The sequence below is a fragment of the Heliangelus exortis genome, chromosome 2 (assembly GCF_036169615.1).
Source record: "Heliangelus exortis chromosome 2, bHelExo1.hap1, whole genome shotgun sequence".
In the NCBI taxonomy this organism is placed as follows: Eukaryota; Metazoa; Chordata; class Aves; order Apodiformes; family Trochilidae; genus Heliangelus; species Heliangelus exortis.
The window spans coordinates 60,361,736-60,375,524 of record NC_092423.1 but is presented as its reverse complement, the minus strand read 5'-3'; the positions used below and the strand labels follow the sequence as shown (position 1 = coordinate 60,375,524).

General features: G+C 36.3%; 1 protein-coding gene across 5 annotated transcripts in view; it reads left to right on the top strand.

Annotated features, from left to right (window-relative positions):
- CDKAL1 (CDKAL1 threonylcarbamoyladenosine tRNA methylthiotransferase) overlaps nucleotides 1–13,789 on the top strand; it is a 384,171-nt gene that overhangs the window by 235,412 nt on the left and 134,970 nt on the right. The window lies entirely within an intron of this gene.

Below are 13,789 nucleotides of genomic sequence, written 5' to 3'. Positions count from 1 at the left end.
GCAAATGAATTTATTGAAATTCGTGAGAACTGTTCTATAAAGAATCTTAAGCTTTAAAGAAGAGGAAAAAGCAGGGAAGTATACAGTGTAAAGTAAATTTTGTAACCATGTCACATAATCAGGTAAATAGCTGGTGTCCATGGTGCTTTCCCTACAGAATTCATAGTAGCACTTAACTTTTTCTTAAGGTGCCAAGTACAATATTTTCTCACTGGGGTGCCCTGACTGCACCTTTCCTTGTTGAAGCACATGGGCTAGAGGAATCTCATCTTGATAGGAATAAGCAGTTTTTCACTTCAGCAGATAAAGAATACAAGCTGCAGAAAACTACAGGAAGTTTCCCCAGTTGTTATTTTGTTCTTTGGTTTAACACAGACTTCACTAAGTCTTAACAACACAGTGAATAAAAATCTTTAAGAAGTGGTTTGGTTGTGTTTCTTCGAGCTTTGCATTCTGTCTCAAACTCTATCTGTCACAAGTTTTTCTTCTTTTTGTAGTTTTAACTTTTTTCTGCATCTTGTACAAAAGGCAAGATTTTAGTGTTTTTCACAGTTAGTGTCTTTGCTTTCATTTTTAATTCGCATTGATAAAAGTGTTTTGGCATAGGCTGCTGCTTTTATCACTGCTGCTGGCTTTATGAGTACTCTCAGAGGTGTTGGTTTTTTTTTTTTGTTTTAAATTAGTTGCTGGAACTAAGAGACTTCTCTGCCCAGCTAAAGGAGCAATGTAATAATCTTAATTTGTATAGTTTCACCAGGGTGGAAAGTATATTGCTTTCCTTCAGACAGTGAGTGTGAGCATGTCACAGACCTGTGAATGGTTTTAATTTATGATCTCTAGCCTTCTTGTTTCTGATTTTTCTAGAAAGTGCTGTAGATAGGACTCTCTTTGACTTTGTCTGTATTCCAGAAAACCTCTTTTAAAAATGCATCTTTAAGTGTGATGGCAGAGCAAGCGACTTTAATAAAAGTTTCACTGAAAAGTTCTCTACCGTGAATATTGCTGTGCAGAACATGTGTAATGTATACAACAGACTTTTTGGACAATAGCAACATTTGCTCTTGCCTGTCCTCTTCAGTTTATATCAATTTTTTTAAAGAATTACTTAATCACATTTCTGTTTCATGGATGACCAAGTATTTCTGAGCTTGTAGTTTGGTGAAATAATTTTGATATTCTGTCAAACTAAATTTGCAAATTTTTTTTTACCTTCTGTGGGTTTTTTTTTCAAGTCACTTCATCCAAGCTTACCAGACTTGTATCTGAAACATCACTGGGAGTTGCTGGCAGGCTCCTGTACGTATTTTTACCAGACAAAATAAACTTTTTATGGGGAATGTGCTTTTAACTTTCCAGCAGTTGAGGAAAGAGTAAAGCTACGATTTCTTTAAAAAACAAAATAAATAAAAGGAGAAGTTGATTAATTTTCATGCCAGTTGATGAAGATAGAATCCAGATGTAGTTCTGTTATCTCCTAAGAAAGGTATGAAGCTGTGGTTTTGGTTGAAAACATCTTTCATTGTTTTAAAAGGTGCTGCATTTTATTGGTCTATTTTTTTAGAAATTAATTTGCTAACTAGGGTGATTTTTTGCTCTCTGGAAAAAAACCAAAAAACCCCCACAGGTCACTTTTTATTACCAACGAAAAGGAAAAAGTGGTTCTAATAATTTATTTTCTTTAAAAAACAGAATATTACAGCAATTGCATAGGACTGTATACATGCAACTGCTAGGCAGAGGTTTATTTCACGTTAGTAATGAACACATGACTGACAAATGGCATAGAACAGCAGCAGTTATGTAAAAGCATAATTCATTTTAAGATCTGGGCATAGCTTCCCTAGATACTCAGTCTGAAAGCAATGATTTTGGTGAGTTTAGAGTTTTTGCTATATTTATTGGAGCTTACCTGAAAGTAGAAGTTTTATGTCAGTCTTATTGTAACCTCCAAAGCTAGTAACTAAGTTTATACAAATACATTTGTTTTCTCTCATAAAACTCCATCGTAAGTTAAATGTTTAAAAAATACTGGTTTCCAAAGACATTACATACATTTTTAAAATACTGGCATGTAGTATTGAGTATCCTCAATCATTAAGAACTGGTTTTGTACTTAAATGTAAGTTTTAGAACATTTCAAAAACAACTGTTTTCCTTCAAATAGGTAGGTATTTATTTAATGTCTGATCATTCAAAGCATCAGGTCACTGTTTTGTGTATGTGCTTGGAATTTTCAGGTTTCTTTTATTTACTCTTTGCTGGAGTTTCCATTTAATTTCAGTTGTCAGAATGGGAGGAGATATGAAATAAAAAGACTAAAAATTTAAAAATATATCACTTTATGTACAACTGAAGCCTAAGTTGGACATACTGTTCTACCAGCATGTGGAGTTATCCTCAACATTATCTTGAATGTTGGGTTTTGCTCCACTGACCTCACCCCTTAGTCCTTTGAAATATACCCATCTTGTATTGGTTTTGTTTCTCAGGTGGATCTGTAAGATGTAGCTAGAAAGGTGATACTTCAGTCACATTGTAATTAGCATCTTGATGGTTCTCAGGAAAATGGAGATTGTATCCAGTTACATAATAAATGTAAAAAAAAAAATATTATTTTTTCATACTGGATGTGTTTTCTGGGTATAGGTGGAATAGCTTTCTCTTTGAAGATATGTAGATCACTTTTGGGTAAGCTGCTTGATGAACTGCTTTTAAAATGAAGCTTGTTTACAAGTGCTAAAATGATTATCGTTTCTTTCTTTTTCCTCTGAAAAAAGTATTTCATAAACATCCTCTGAGGTATGGTCTGCTTAGAAAATGTACAGTGGATTGGGTTATGACCAGAGATCTGCTTAAGCTGTCAGCAATGTTTCCTTTATCCTGTGCACCCAGGGCTGGAGGGGGGCTTTGGCACAGTGGGTCTTTTGCAAGTGGGTCTTTATAGGTCTCTTGACTATACCCACTTTGGCACAGTAGGTATAGTGCCCATACCCACAGCCCCTGGAAACAGAGGAACAGAAAATCCCACTCATGGGGGAGAATGTTTTGTTTGCCTCTATGTATCCTCTGAGAAGTGCCATCTGACAGCTCTGCTGTTTGATGCCGAAGGGCCAGCACAAGGAAAAGAAGAGGTGGAGAAGAGCTTCCCCTGGGTCAGGAGTGGTGATGCTGGAGTAGAGGAGGGGTTAAAGAAAGCTGGGGGTCCTTTAACTGTCCTGAGGCTGCAAGGCTTGGTAGATTTGGGGATCATTGCCCAGTGGTCATTCAAACTCAGGTTTATTTATAGGTAGGGAGTGAATCAATTTAAGTTTCCACATGATTAAAAATACTGGGCATACCCAGTGCCTTCAGATACGAGTCACATAAATGCCATTCTGTCCTTAAAGATGTTTGTCATTTGAAGGAGTGGCTGTTACACGAAATTCATCACACTTGTGTGGTATGGTCTTACAATATAGTCTTTTATTCACTAAATATGGTGGCAATAGTGCCTTGTGTACCTACAGATGGTTTGGGGATGTGAAGCAACCATATGTTTTCAAATAATTAATTCCACATTGAGTTGTGTCTTTTATTTTCGTAAAGAGAAAACTGTTTAGAACCATTCAGTGGTTTAGAGTCATGCAGAATATTAAATTCTTTTTGATAGGCTGCATACTGAGCTAAGTCACTAGAAAAAGAGCTTTTATCATCATTATTCAGGTTATGATCTCAGATACATTTTTTTTTATTCTGTTGTTTTCTTTAGCTGCACATGATGTCTGCACTTACGTTAGCAAGTAGTAAGGAGCAATAAAAGCAGATCAGGAGACTGTAGAATTTGGTAGTGAGGGCTCTGTATCTACATCATGTTAATTTTTGAGTCTTCACTTCAAAATAAATCTAATCCCCTTAACCAGACTTTACCACTATCCATGATACAAAGCTATTTCAAATGCAGACCTTTGGTTTGAATCCCTCTGATCCCACCAAGCACTTGTTCCCACCATTCACTTCATGGTTTGACTGCTGCTTTCAGCCAGCACATTAACACAAACACAGCCAGTGCTGCATGTTGGTACAACAGAGGGGGTTACTTGGTGTGTTTTAAAATACTGAATTACCCAAGAACCCAACATTACTTCTCTTGATTATAATATTAAAACTGAGAAAGAAGTTGGGTTTTGTAGTTTTGCTGCAGAAGAGAACCTGAATTTTCCTCAGAAAAATCTGGACAACCGGTGGAAATAGTATTATGTTTTCCAAAGTGCCCATAGTCTTATCAGTCTGTTTGAATGTGTACATCTTACCACATATAGCTTGCTTATTTCAAGTTATCTCAAAATCTCAGTTTGAGATTTATGTGCCCATGTCCAATGTCCTGTCCTCTCTTCATATGTTGATGCCATAGGACATAGAGGAAAACTTCGGATTTTATCCACATGGCAGAAACTATTGGTAAACCAACAGGAGCTTTAGTCAGGGAAAAAAAGTTTTAGCTCTGAATATTTTTGTTATATGAAATATTACTGATGAAGGAGAATGTTAATATTAGGTTCCATTTTATAGTCCTAGCAGAATTTGCAATGAATGCACATGAACACAGTTATCTTGTGTGCTCTTTCCTATCTGTACTTGCACAGAGCTACTGATCAAATTACACAGACTGCCAGATGGCAAAGTTGTTACTGTCCAATAGTATAACATGGACTAAAAGTGACTAAAGGGATATATATAAGGTATATATCCTGCTTTAGAAGTGTCCTCCAAGCATTTATTCTACAATCATATTGTGGAGTCACTGACTAGTGCTCTAGTGGGAATGTTTTACATCCACATGCAGTGACTGATAGTGAGGGATGGTTGCAAAAACTCCTATCAAGACAGTAGTAGTAGATAAATGGTGAATGGGAGTTAGTCCAAAAAGTCAAATTAGGCCAGATAAATAGTGGGTTGAAATCAATTAATGTTAGTGGCATACTGTTAGAGACTAATTTTTGCATTGAATATCTTTCACTTTTCTTTAGGTTTTAAGCTTCATTTTCTTGTTCTGTACCTGAGGCTCTGGCCAAATTGAAAAGGGATGCAGATCATCTGGACTGTCAGAGGACAGGGGCTCCCATCTCAGCCTTAGCTTACTTCCTTTGCAGAGTTAGTGTTAGTTGTACTTCCAGAGTTGTCTGGGATTTTAGTGCAGCACTTTCTGTGAGTGATGGGATGCTTCCAAATCCGTATAAAGGAGGCAGTTCACACCTGCCAGTCCCGTAAGTGCTTAATTTCACATGACTAAGATGAGTAGTTGTCTTTGTCACCTGTCAAAATGAGTCTGTCTGCAACCATACCATATGCCATCTGTGGGCTTTATCTCTGTTATTAATTCAGGACATTTGAGTGATACTCTAACCATTGAGATGGAGCCTGCATGGTGGTGGTGTCTTTAAATCCATAAGGAGTGCCAAGTGTACTGTACCACAAGTCGTGATAGTATTTCTGTCCTCTCCTGCTTTGATTTTTCATGTCAGCTCAGTGTTTATGCTTGACCTGACTGAAGATGATACCTTACAGATGGCTTCCTCAAATGTGCCCCGACACAGCACATACATACATGTTAAGTTAAATTACTAATTTATTTTTCTTTTCTCTGTATTTTTCTTTTTTCCTCTGAGTGTACCAAATGTTTTTGAGACTCGTGCATGTACACAAGTTTTGAATAAGCTAGAATGTAAGCTGATTTGTAATATGTTTAAAAATGTGTTTACACACATTCTTCAGTGGCAAATAAAAGGGCAGCATGATTTCAGGAATTAAAAGGCCTTTAGGGCATGTATTTGCTTTTATTCTGGTAATATTTTTGTTATTTTCATGGACTGCTGCATTTGAAAGCGCCAATTAAAATCTGTTGATTTCGACTAGAAAAAATTAAAACTGTGGCATACATTTAAATAAAAGAATAGTTATGCCCCTGACCTCATAACTATGAGGTTTGTGGTAAATTTGAAGAAAATCTCAGATACTAAGGTGAGGAGTGGATGGGAAGTTTCACCCAGGCTTTAAAAAAAGAAAAAAGGGGTTGGGAGGGAAGACAGGCTTATTTTTTCCCTTTGGTATGATGTTAACTGTTTGTTCATCCTGTGTACACTGTGTGCATTTTTGCTTTGTGTATTCCAACTTTTTTTTTCTTTAAGTACTAAAACACTCTGTCATGGGAACTTCTTCAATGATTTTAAATACACGTTATCCCCAAGATGTGTATTTGGATATTATGAGGCTAGGAAAGGGGTGACTGTACTTTGGGATTCATATTGTCACACTACTTTCTCTCGAGTTTTAACATCTCAGACACAGCAGGTTCTAATGTACATAAATGCTTGGTGAAATGATTGCTGCTAGCTGGTGAATATGATTTGGCTTAATAAATATCAAAATAAGAACCCATCTTACTCTTCTTGAAGGTTTTACATTGTATTTGTGAATCTTGTGTGTTCTTAAAACCTTAAAAATGTTATTGTATTGGGAATTTTGATGAAAAATACAGGTTTGCTTCTAGATAATATAGAAGGGAATATTGGGGTTCTGGGAGTGAAGCTCCTGTTCTTTGTAACACTGTTAGAAATAAATGCTTTGACAAACACAGAGAAAAAAACCTGCTTTTATTTAGGCAAGATTCAGTATTCTATGAAGACAATATTTTATGCATGCATCCAGTGCTTAATAATCTGTGCATAAAAACTGGTGTTGCAGAAAGGGGTTAACACTAGCACATGGATTGACCAGTTAAAGCTGTGCATGTTAACTATGCCTTAATTATGATTTGCTCATATGAATGTTACTCTTGCTTTTTGAATGTCACAAAAATGAAGAGTATTTAAATGCAGACAGATCCACTTTTGTGTTGAGTGACAGGTTGTCTGTCAATTACTTATAATACTGTTTCATCCAAGCAGACCTGGATCTGTGTCTTACTTTGTTAGAGGATTACTAGCAGAGAATAAAAATCACCATTAATTGAACAGTTTTTGCAACGCATGTGTAGTATAAATTTGAGAAGCCACTATTTTTACTAACTAAAGGGGTAAATCTAACAGTTATTACAATGCACTTCAGGGCATTTGAGTAGAAGGTATTGTCAAATACATAGATTGCATAACAAACTGTGCCATCTTTTAATTTCTGTCTTAATTGAAAAACAAATAAGATCTCACTTCCCTAGTTATTTATATTATAATAAGTAAGGTTCTTCTAAGTACTCTCCATGCTGCTGGAAAAGTTTGGATGCATAAACCCCTTTGGTTTTTTGATAGATGAGCTGTCACATTCACTGTGCTTTGCAGCATCATGTACATAATCTTCAATCTGCTTGTTTCATTAGGCTTTGGCATTTGTTTAAAAAAAGGCCGTGGGTTTGGTTTTGGGTTTTTGTTTGTTTTTTGAGATGATGATTCTTCTAAAATGAGAAAAAGGAAATACAGTATGTTCTGGGAAGTTTAATAAAGCTGCATGTAATGCTGGCTTTGGGTTTCCGTACCATTGTGAATTGAGGAGAAGACGTAAAATTTTTCTACCCATTCTTTTCATTAATCTATTTTAGTTATGCTAAATGTGGAAGAGCCCACCAAAGAACATACATTCTATATCAGTCATTATGGTTTTTAATATGTTACTGAATATATGTTACTGAATATGTTACTTTCAATATGTTACTAAAATATAACTCAAATTGGATGTCTACAAAGAAAGACACTGTGCTTGCCTGCAGGTTTAGGTTTTGATTGGAACCTTGCACTATTTTCCTTCCACTGTAACCTGCTAAAACAGAAGCTATTTCAGCTGTTGTGATTGCTTGTTTGAAATAGAAGGAAACAATAAAGGGACTTTCTGTCACTGATCCGTCACGATGCTGCTGAGTCTTGCTAGGGTGTGCCATTCATTCAGAGACTTTCTTCTGAGTAGAAACCATTAATTCTTATATATCATGTGGGATTCCCATTTTCAAGGAGGTGAACAAATGTATAGTATGGATGAAACCAGCAATCCATTTCACTCATCCAATTTTCTAAGGACAAAAAGGTAGTGTGATGGTCCTATTTGCCTAGTGTAACTGTGCTTCTTTATGCTTTAATTAATTTTCAAGATTTTAACAGCATAAAATGTGATTGAGACAGTTATTTAAAGCAGCAGTGCACTGTTGCAATAAATCACCCTTTTAGGGAACTTCCCAATGTGTGTGTTTCTAAGACATACTGCAAGGAGGAATATTAATTTATGACTGGGGAAAATTATTTAATTTGGAGAGTGCTTAATGATGAGAAATTATTGAGTATCATGGAGAAAATACATAAGGTCTTCAGAAGGATAGGCAAGGAAGGAGAGGTGTTGAGGTGGCTCTGTGCGTGAGGGAGTGTTTTGACTATATAGAGCTCAACAATTTAGACAAAAAGGTTGAATGCTTAGGGGTGAGGATTGGGAGGAAAGCCAGCAAGGCAGATATTCTGCTGGAAGTCTGTTATAGACCACCCAGCCAGGATGAAGAGGCACATGAAGCATTTTGCAAGTCTTTCTCTTGGAGAGAAATAGAGTTCGTTCAACTGAGTGGTCGAGTTCTTGATTTTTCTGTTTAAAAGTAAAAATCGGGTAGCAAGTATTTTGTGCTGAGTGGTTCATTATTTGTGCACTAATTCATGGGAAGAGATATAACAAACCTCAACTGAAGCTTTCAACTATGAAATACAGGATTGTATTATCTGAGTGTCACTTTCTTGGAAGATCTGTTATCCCATCGTCATTTTTAATTAAAGAAGTGGCAAGTTTTTGAAGGCATGTAGATGATTTTTGTTTGAGTTGGTTTAGTTCTTCAGAGATTAGGCTTAATATGTAGCCTTGAGGGAGAAAACATTGCTTGGCTAGCTAGGATTTTGTGTATTTTAAGAGGTTGGAGGCAACAGAGATCCCACACCTAGGTGAACAGCTGGGAACAGCTAGGGCTGAGCATGTGGCTATCAGAGTTCATTCTCCTATCAGCAAATTACAGCTTGCAGTCTGGTTTATATCCATTTCCAAGGGTGGCCTAATACCAGGTTTTTGTTTGGTAATGTGAAAGGCATTTTTCTCATATGACAAAAGAGATTTTTGCCCTCCATCTGGCAATCCAAAGATTTGATTTTAAGGTTCAAATTACATTGGTCAGAATTGTGTAGGTTTCTAACTGCTCCAGTGTGACCTTCCTTTATCCTAATAATAGGATAAAGACCTGGGCATAAGTCATGTTGTATTACATGGGGCAGAGATTGCCACTAAGCTTGCCTATCAGATGATTTCATTTCATCTTCCACGTTTTGTATGAATTTGAGAGGAAAGCATTGCCTTCCAACCAGTGTCCTGGGGGAGGTGTGCAGTTCTACAGCCCTATTACTCACGAGGGATGGAGGGGCAGAGTGAAGGCTCCCTGCTCATTAGTTTTAACAAAACTGTTATGGGCTTTCCAGACTTGATCATACTGTGTCATTATTGCCATGCCTGCATCACTGGATCACATCTGTTCCTGAACTGTTCTACAGCAGAGGAATTTATAAAATGGACCACAGCCACTTGGTTTTCATCCAGACCCTGGTGGTGGTGGCACCACTGGGCTTCTGAAAGACAACAGTCAGCAAACACGCCTCATGACATATCTCAAACTAACATCTGCCTGCCACAAGAAGAATTTTTGAGAGAATGCCATTTTGTCATGCTTCCATATGGATGAGAATTTCTTTGAACTTTACTGCTGGCAGAGGACGAAATCCTTTTGCTAGGAAGCAAGTTGTTCAGATCACGGTGACTCAAGCACAGGGCAGAATTCAGTACTGGATTTTTTCCTACTTTAGGTTAGGGAAAAGAATCACAGCCTGAACAGCTTGCTTGTACTGACATAAAGATGCACAGATAATGACATTTATTATCTGTGTGATTCTCTATGGTTGCATGTGGTGTCATTACAAACGGATTGATTTTCTGGTTAGGTGGTTAAATTTGTGTATTATAATTGTTGGGATAAAATAGACTGAATAGATAAAAATCTTTCTGGCAATATGCCTTGTTTTGTGATGTACTCCAGCTGCTAAGAACTGGCAAAAATTATTTCCTATATGATCCGTGTCCTAAAGGATATTTCACATAAATTGTTAGATTCCAAATGATGTCTTTTATTTTTCATAGAGCCATCTTAAAAAAAATTGTGCTACTCTTTGACCTCTTTGTTCCTACATGCAATGTAGTGATTTTCTTCATTCATAGACATGTTGTTAGATTTCAGAGGAGAGGGGGAAAAGTCCATCAGCTGTTTCAGTCGTGATTAAAGACAGACATTTGTGTTTCAGTTGTATAATTTGAAAAAGTTCTTCCTTTATTGTTTCCAGATGGAAATAAAATTCTATATTGCATTTTTCCTTCTAACTGAAATATGTAATTATATCTACTTATGCAAAGCACTTTGTAAAAAAAAAATTAGAAAAACCACTGGGAAACATATGTTAAGCCTAGAATGTTGAGAGACTGTACAGTCCAATTACACATTAGCCCATGGTGTCCTTCAAGTTCTATCTGGGATGCTAACAGTTTTATTAAGTGATGAAATCTATTATTTGTACAATCTGTGGAGTGGGAAAATCTGTCAGCATTGCCTGAGTATGATTTTTCAGCAAATAGCTATTTTTTAATCAAACCTATGTATTTAAGTACTTCAGTGTAGTTTTAGGCATAGAAAGGATAAAAGGCAAGACTGGAACAATTTTACTTTAAAGCTCTGAGATAGAGTGTGAACACTTAGATAAATTAAAAAATTGTTTATACAGGCTTCTGATGTGATCAGGCAAACCTTTTGTTTAGTTCATTATTCTGTTGCCTTCTGAGCTGCTCACTTTGAGGTAAATTGGAGAACACCAGTGGTCCTTAAAAGTGACGGACAAAGAAACCGTGGGTTATCAGGTCGTGCTGCCTTGTGCTTGGCTTGTGTTATTAATTTGTGTTCTGCTAAATTCCCCAAGTTAATAGATACGCTCCTGAGGTATTTGGTGGAAAATCAGTTTATCAGTAGAGATTTTGGTTCCGATCTATCCCTAAAGATAGAGGAATATAATCAATAGGATTTGCCTAGCTTTAGATATATAAAGTAACCAAAGGATGGACTTCACAGTAGGGGTTGTTTGCAACAACATCTTTTCTAGAAGGAGCTTTGAGTGTCCACAACATAGCTGAAACCTGTCATCGCACTAACTAGGCTGTATTGAGATTTAAAGATATGTAAAATGTATGTTTTCTGATGCATTTCCGATTCCTACAAGCAATTTGCTTTCTAAAACATGCATGCTCTTTGATATTGTGGGACTGGCGTGCATCTTTTGAAAAGAGACTGATGCTGTGGAGTTACCAATCTTGTTTCTTAAAGTACTTTTCATGGCTTTTAGTGTGTACAGGGACCTGTAGTGACAGTTGAAAAAAGTTCAGTTAATTAATGTCAAGTATTGTGTGTCCTATTCATATAGAACCAGGAAAAAATGAACTTAAACAACAACAATTGTGTTCTTAATCCTAGAGATATCTACAACAGTGATTGCAAAATCCATATGATTTCTATTTTTTAAATGAGGGTTAACTTAGAAGAAGCAGTTCTGGCTAGAGTCCTGCCTAACTGACTGCTGAACTCTCAGTTTGGTTCCTCTTACAGGCAGTGTAGCTGTAAGCTCCCACTCACCCACATCCCACTGGAACAAATCAAACATGACACAAGCAGGATTCTTCATATTACCATAAGATAAGCAACTCGTGGCTTTGGGGTTAGTTGGGTGTTTTATCTTGAGATCATCTAGAGGGGAAAACACTTTGTAGGTTTTAGGATTGCATTTTCATTTCATACTTTGCAACAGAACTTCCATCTTTTAAGGTGACAAAGTGTGGAAAACAAATGAAAGACAAAATTTTCACATAACTAGAGAATCTGTTTTTTAAGTTTCAAATTATTCTCAGCATTACAAAAGCTGGAATAAAATAACACTTCTGTAGCTAGAAATTCTAATAAAAGGTTTATTACCTTCAAAAAGAATTCACAAAGTGAACACATTGAAGATGCTGTTATTCAGAAGATGCAAAATTTGAGAGGAATGAGAAAGAATTATATTTTTTCTATTCTGTAGAATGAGTTATTTGAAAGAACTTGGCAGATTCAGAAATATTTTATGAAACTTGACTTTCACTGGTTTCTTATATCATAACTCTGTTTTTGAAAATTGAATTAAGTGCTCTAAACTAAGAGATAAGAATAATGTGGCTTGTGGTGCATAGCTTAGCAGTGCTTTTGCCTTTTCTCATGTTATCAAAACATTTTATAACTGATAAGCAAAAAAACCACAATTGACAAGTAGGATGCTTTATATAAGCTATGTGTTTGGTATTTTCTACAGCTTCAAGGAGAAGGAAAGTTTTCCTCATTTTTTAACTTTATTTTACAGAATTTTTTCTACTCTGTTTCATTTTGAAAATTTATCTTGCTGAGCATCTAAAATTATTAAGGACATAGTCAAATGGTTCCATTTGAAATGGACACATAACATTTATGTGGATGAATGCTGTCCTTTTCTTTACTCTTCTATTCATGAATCCAGGTTCCACTGCAAGCCAGTTCCACTGCAAAAGGCCTTGCTGTGCATCAAATTGTACACCCTCTGTTATCAGTATAGTTATTTCTGTAATGTTTAATTTACGTATCTGAAATAGAGTAGATATTTCTCAGAATAAAGTAACCATTTCTCATAGACATTTATGTAATAGGATCTTAGAAACTTTGAAAACTACTTTCGAAAGTGATTTGAGAGAGTTCAGGTTTTGTACACATGTGTTTGTTAGATGAAAGGTGTTTGTTGAGTCTTTTTTTCTTCTTGCTCTAAAAATCAGTGCTTTTAAAAGGCAGGTACCTGAAAGTTAAAAGGCATGAGAGTGTTTACCTTCTCTTTGAACAATCTAGGCCAACCTTGTAGAAATACAGAGAGAAAATACAGATGCATGATTTATATTGCTGATTAATGGTCTGGAAAGAATTTGTAAATAGTTGAACTTAACAACTCTATCTGGCAGTGGTATGAGTGTTCAGACAGAATGTCTATCCTGTCAAAGAAAACAGGGAAAGTGGTCTTGAGTGAGCCTGACTGCATGGCAGAGCTGCAGGCAGTGCAGCACTTAACCAGCCTGCATCCTGTAAACTCACTGAACAGGGAAGAAAGGAAAACCCTAAGTAAAAACCTGGTTGTGCGAGTAATAATTTGGATTTTGCAAGGTAACAGGCAATGTCGTACCGTATTGCATGCAATGTAGGGACTATTTTGTCTCAATTTTTAAGAGTATGTAAGCTTTCTTGCTAGGCTGTTCTCCATCTCATGTTCCATACCCTGCCAAGCCTCATCCAGGGGTTTGCTTTGGCTTTGATTTGGGAACTTGGTTTCCATTTTGCTGTTACGTTTACCTTGTTTTCTTTTTGACCTTTTGTGTTTGTACAAAAGGTATAGCATCTCTGTCTCTTTTCAAGCTGTCACTCTGCTTTTAGCTGCCCCCTCATTAACTCTAACCATTTTTAAGCCAAACACTTTTGATTCCTGGAGTCTTATCTCTGAAATAACACAGGTTATGTGTTACATGAACATATATGAACATGTGAAATAACATATCTCAGATAAGTATTGCAGCATGTTTGCAAATGGCCGGGTATATCTTAATTAGCTAATGGCCAACTTAAAGGATACTGTGATTAGAGACATTCCCACATTTCTATCTGAGAACTTCCTTG